Genomic DNA, 6000 nt, shown 5'->3' on the forward strand with positions numbered 1-6000 from the left:
AAATTCATTCATGACCTTCTTGTCGAAGCAGGTCTGGAACACTGCAAACCTCTTTCTTTGCCAGTTGATCGAACAATCAAGCTTTCTCCTACTGATGGAGAACTTCTGACTGAACCTACCATATATCGCAAATATGTGGGCAAACTACTCTACTTAACTGTTTCTCGACCCGATATTACCTATGCAGTTCACCATTTGAGCCAATTCTTACAGGCACCTCGAGTCCCTCACATGGTAGCATTACAGCGTATCTTACGCTACTTAAAAGGCACTCCTTATCAAGGGTTATTTTACTCAGCAAAAACCACTCTTAAGCTCGAAGCTTATTGTGATAGCGACTGGGGTTCTACTTTGGATTCATCAGGAATGCTAAAGAGCATTACTGGCATGTGCCTCACTTTAGATTCTTCCCTTGTGAATTGGCACTCCACCAAACAAAAGGTTGTCTCACGGTCCACAGCTGAAGCTGAACTAAGGGCCATTGCAGATACTGCTTGCGAAGTTTCTTGGTTCACTTTATTGCTCAATGAACTACAAGTCCCTCAAGCATTACCAGTTGTTATTCATAGTGATAAGCAGGCTGCACTGGACATTGCTGCAGACCCTGTCTTTCACCCACAAACCAAGCATTTCGCCTTGGATTGCCATTTTGTTCGACAACAAGTCCAGTCTTCACTCATTCATCCACGATATCTTCCTAGTACTTTCCAGCTTGCTGATATATTCACCAAAGGTCTGGGACGTGCTGCTCATTGGCATCTCTTGTCCAGATTGAATGTCTCTCATCCACCTTCAATCTGACGGGGGGCTATTGCACCTGCTTATCACAACTGCCTGCATATCACAACTGCATATCACCTCCACCACTTATCATAACCGTTTTGTAACAGATACAGTGTATATAGTGCAAGTTAGTTTTGTAATTGTGATTCACTTTTCTTACTCTGTAATTCTCTCTCTAAAACAATGCTTTTAGTTTTTCTCTCTCTGAAATACACATTTTAGCTTTAATACAGTAGCTTCTTCTCAAGCTTTAATGGCGTTTGCAATAACTTTAGATAGGGCCAGTATTGCAATTGATTTAGTAACTGACCAACTGCTAGTCTACTAACAGTATCAATGTGTTTTAGTTACAGGCTTCACAGCCTTCTGTCTTTGTTAACCACTTAGCCCAGCATTTCTGACTTTCTGAAGCATGTGGCCACTTCTTATATAGTGACATGGCTTTTCAGTGTATAGGAGTCGAGCTCATCTTTCAGTTACATCTAATCTGCAAGTGTTATTCCTCTGTCCTCATTGCTTGCCGTTGGCATATATAACGCTTGTTGACTAGTTATTAAGTGTCAGTTTTGTAGCGCAGGAGCCATTTTTGTAATTTGTTGGCTTTTGTTTCAACTAGAGCCACACTTGTAGTAATTGTTCGCTTTGTTGCCAGAATTAGTATGAAACCTCGTGCCATCTTCTTCGATGAAGATCTTAATGACGGTGCCAAACAAGTTATGGTATGCTTCCTAGCTTGGACAAATTTTTTAGAGCACATGCAGTGGAGGCCCGGTTCACGCTTCGAACCACGTGAAAGGACTTGGGTCTGCTCTTTTATCAAGTTTTAGCATTGCATGGATTCTGAAAAAACTGGCCAGTCCCACCGTGGTGGGCTGAGCCATTTCAACAGCCTTTTTTACTTTATCAGCTTTTTGTCTCGTAAATTGTGTTATTAATCAGTGCTGCACAATTTATTCTACTTTACTTTTGTAACATTAATATTAACGTTACATAACGTATATAATTTTAGTAACAGCTATATTTTTTACTCCTATAAATATAAAATTTTCACACCTCATTACTCACACTCTTTGCCTTTTAATTTTTTGGAAAAATAGATTTTTTCGCCACCCAACTTATTGTTTGTTTAGAAATTTGCCATCAACCTATAAATTTTTTCCTTTTTGCCACTAATATTAGGTTCGGATTATTTTTTTGTCACTAACGTTTGGTTCGAATTTGATTATTAACATTAAATTATTCTTTTTAGCATTATTGAAACACAATGGTAGTCCGGATGATCTGATGTGTGTCTATATCTTTATATGTAGTACTCCATATGTGTCCGAGGTAGTTTACCTTGGAGGACGAGAATTTGACATGTATTTTAAGACTCCTAAAAGATTTAGTTTCATAAATTATTTTATTTTTTTCTAAATAAAAGTTATGATTGTCTGTTGTCTATATTATATATTATTTCATAAAAATCAAGGTTAGATGTCATCTACAATTATTTAAACTATTGTACAAAAATACAGACGAATACCATAAAAAAAAGTAGACAATAGACAATTATAGAATTTCTTAACCTTGATTTGCGGTTTATATCATATCTAAATTGGTGGTTGAACTCCACAATATAGTATCACTTGACTCGATTTTGCTTGAGAATTGATTGTATATGATAAAGGAAAATGCTAGGGACCCCAAATATTTATCCCAAATGACGTGGCAAAATCTCATTGGTTGTATTCATTCCCATAATAATGTGGCCCCCCTGCAGATTCATCAATCACCCAATCAAATTTCGCCACTTGTTAGCCACGTCATTTGGTACAAATTTTGGGGAAAAAATTTGGGGTTTCTAGCATTGCCCTATGATAAATTATTTGAAGTCATTGATTTCAAATTGATGATTTAATGAATTTTTAAAATTCTAATAATAATTATTCCCCATTTTACCACTCATTTATGTTATTATTACTCCCTCCATCTTCCTATTTTTTTATAGTTATTTTTCACTGCCCGGCACGTATTTTAAGGTTCCTACTTCTTATAAAACATAGTTTTATAATTTAATTTTGAATTTTTTTTTGTGTATAAAAAATCAAAGAAAAAAATTAAAATAATTTATGAAACTAATTCTTTTAGGAGTCTTAAAACACGTGTCAAACTCTCGTCCTCCATGATAAACTATCGAGCGAACATATGAAGTATAATATACAAAGATATAGACATATATCAGATCTTCATAATATATTGCAGACTTCAATATATTTTTTAATAATACCAAAAAGTAACATGATGGTAATAATCAAATCCGAACCTAAAATTAGTGACTAAAAAAAATCCGAACCTAACATTAGTGACAAAAAAGAAAAATATTATAGTTCGATGGCAAATTTCTAAACAAACAATAAGTTGGGTGGCAAAAAAATCTATTTTCCCTAATTTTTTTCTTATCAAAAGATAAATCCAAATAATTCTCCACCTTCAAATTCTCAAAATCCAAATTCTCAACCAAACTTAGGTGAAGAACCTTTTATCTCGTATGAAATGTATATTCAAAACAGTATACGGATGCATGATAAAGATAAACGAACACATAGTCAGCTACAAAATGACTTGGTTGAGCATATCTCGCAGTTCCACACCAACCGTTAATATTTTTTATATTGTAACATTTAAATTTGATGTTTTTAGTGTGCTGTTTTTACTTCATGTTTTAATAATATGATGCATTTTAATTATGAGTCATTTTTTATTTTAATAATGTATTCAAATTTTTTAATCACTTTTATTTGATTATTACATTTTTTCTTAAATTTAAAAATAAATTATATAATCATTCTATTACATATATATATATATATATATATATATATATATATAATAATTTATAGGGTCCTACAGAATATGAGAAATGGGCTTAGCATTGGATGAGTGGGGGTCGCTTTTTTTATAAACCCACTTGGGGTTGAGGTGTCAAAAGCAATGTTACGGAAGTCGCTAGGCGTCCCAGGGCGGTCGGGGTACCTTCTAGCGCTTAATCGGGAAATCAGGGATTAATCGGAGCATTAATCGGGCATATATTATTTTCATTATTATAATTTAATATAATTTAATAATTTTATCTACTTTTCATTATTAGTAGAGTCAAACTGGTAAACAATATAATATCATATATTAAAAATTAATACTTGATACATGTAATACAAAATCATTAATTAAATAAATATATACCAATCAGTATCTTATAAATAATGTGAAAAATATTAAATAAAATTAATCATTTTAGTTTTTTTATAGGATATTAAGTTAAGTAAAAGTGAAAACTTAATTTCTTATAATATAATCATAATTTTAGATTTTATTTATTAAATTATTTTTTTTTGTTATTGGCCGCCTGGACCGCCTAGGCGGGATTTTGACCGCCTATACCGATTTTTGAAAAAAACGCCTAATTCACCGCTTAGGATCGAATCGGGGCGTTTCGGTGCCGCCTAGCGCCTAGGCGGCCGCCTAGACCGATTTTTAGAACATTGGTCAAAAGCGTGTCAGGTGGGTGGGGGGGGAGTGGGTAGTGCCACTGTGGGTGCTCTTATGATCTTTTGTTTATTAAATTAGCTGTGCTGAGTACAGGTTTATCATTTTAGAATGAGATACCTTCAAGGGATCTTGTCAGTGTGAAATCCAATTGAAGTGATATATTATGCATATTGTTTAGCGGATATACTATGTCCTTGGTTACTCAAGGTCGGGAACTGGAGTTTTTGTGGTGGCAATTGTGTGCATTATGTTAAAATCATCATCTCATTAATTCTGGAAAATATGTTGTCCTGCTTATGTAATTATTGACAGTGTTTATTTGTTATGTCATCTTAATTACTACCGATACTTATCATGGTGTCCTGCAGCAAGTGTCGTTTGTGCAAATAATAAGAATGCATCATTAACATTGTAGCCCTCTTTCGCAGATGTCTCAAAGTATGTTGTAGCCATATTACGCGGATTTCATAAAGTATGGTATATTTCTTCTAGAAGCACACCAGTCCCGGGCTACCTTTTCTGAGACTTGCACAGTTTAACTTGTTGTTCATGTCATTTTTGTTCCAAGTAATGATGCTGTGCGATGCATTTGGTACACTTAAGTTGTTTTAAATGCATAAGTCATGGTAAATGAGTGTATTCTTACTGCTCGACCGTTCCCACCATCTATGTCCACTTTCTTCCCCAACAAAACAAATGGAAATAACTCCGGATTGACTGATATGCCTGAATTGGTAAATAACAAAAAAAGCTACTCTTCTTATATCAAACAACTAATCCCATATCAGGTGATGATACAGAAGCTAAGCATGAATATCAACAACCTACTAACGCGAATTGACAAATAACAGGCCCATTAAAGAAACAAAAAAGCATAAACTTGACCAATAACAGACCCATTATGGAAACAAAAAAGCATAAACGTCAAAGGCCTTCTGACATATCTCCAACAACATATGCATACATATTTCAAACTTTAAAATTCACAGGCATACTTGGCGAATTCCAATAACTGGATGTTTTAAAGTCACTGAAATATAATACGCAGATTGCAAGATTGCAGTGGAATTTGATACTGTACACAGGATGTTTTTAAGTCACTGAAATATAATACGCAGATTGCAAGATTGCAGTGGAACTTGATACTGTACGCAGATTGCAGTATGCATTTCTCGTATCTACTTCCATTAGCACCAATTTCGCGTATTCACTAAAATGTCTGGAACAATTTCTCATGTTCACTTCCAGTAGACACAATTTCTAGGCCCTTCCGAAATGCATTTTGGAATTTTCTTATTCCTTCGAGCCCAACTCTTCCAGCAACATTGTGACCACTAAAAGGGTCAAGAATTGTCATATTATAACTATGTGGCACAGGGACAGATCTTTTCCTACAAAAGTGATCAAAAAACAACATTATTGTTACACTATGTGTAGCTCTACACGTTGCGAAGTCAAGAAACAAAAGGTGGCACAGACATGTGAAACAAGGAAATAAATATACTTACGTACGCAAGCAGCAGAAATATCAGTGCTACATATCAATATAATGTAAGTACTAAGAAGCATAATTTTAAATACTAACAAAGTTAATAAATGTACTTACGTAACCAAACAGCCTTCTCGAATTGGCAAAGCCTTTCGAAAGTAATCAAAATCTTGACCATAGAACTTGAAAAAGTCAACTAG

The sequence above is a fragment of the Daucus carota genome, chromosome 6, assembly GCF_001625215.2.
Source record: "Daucus carota subsp. sativus chromosome 6, DH1 v3.0, whole genome shotgun sequence".
Taxonomy (NCBI): Eukaryota; Viridiplantae; Streptophyta; class Magnoliopsida; order Apiales; family Apiaceae; genus Daucus; species Daucus carota.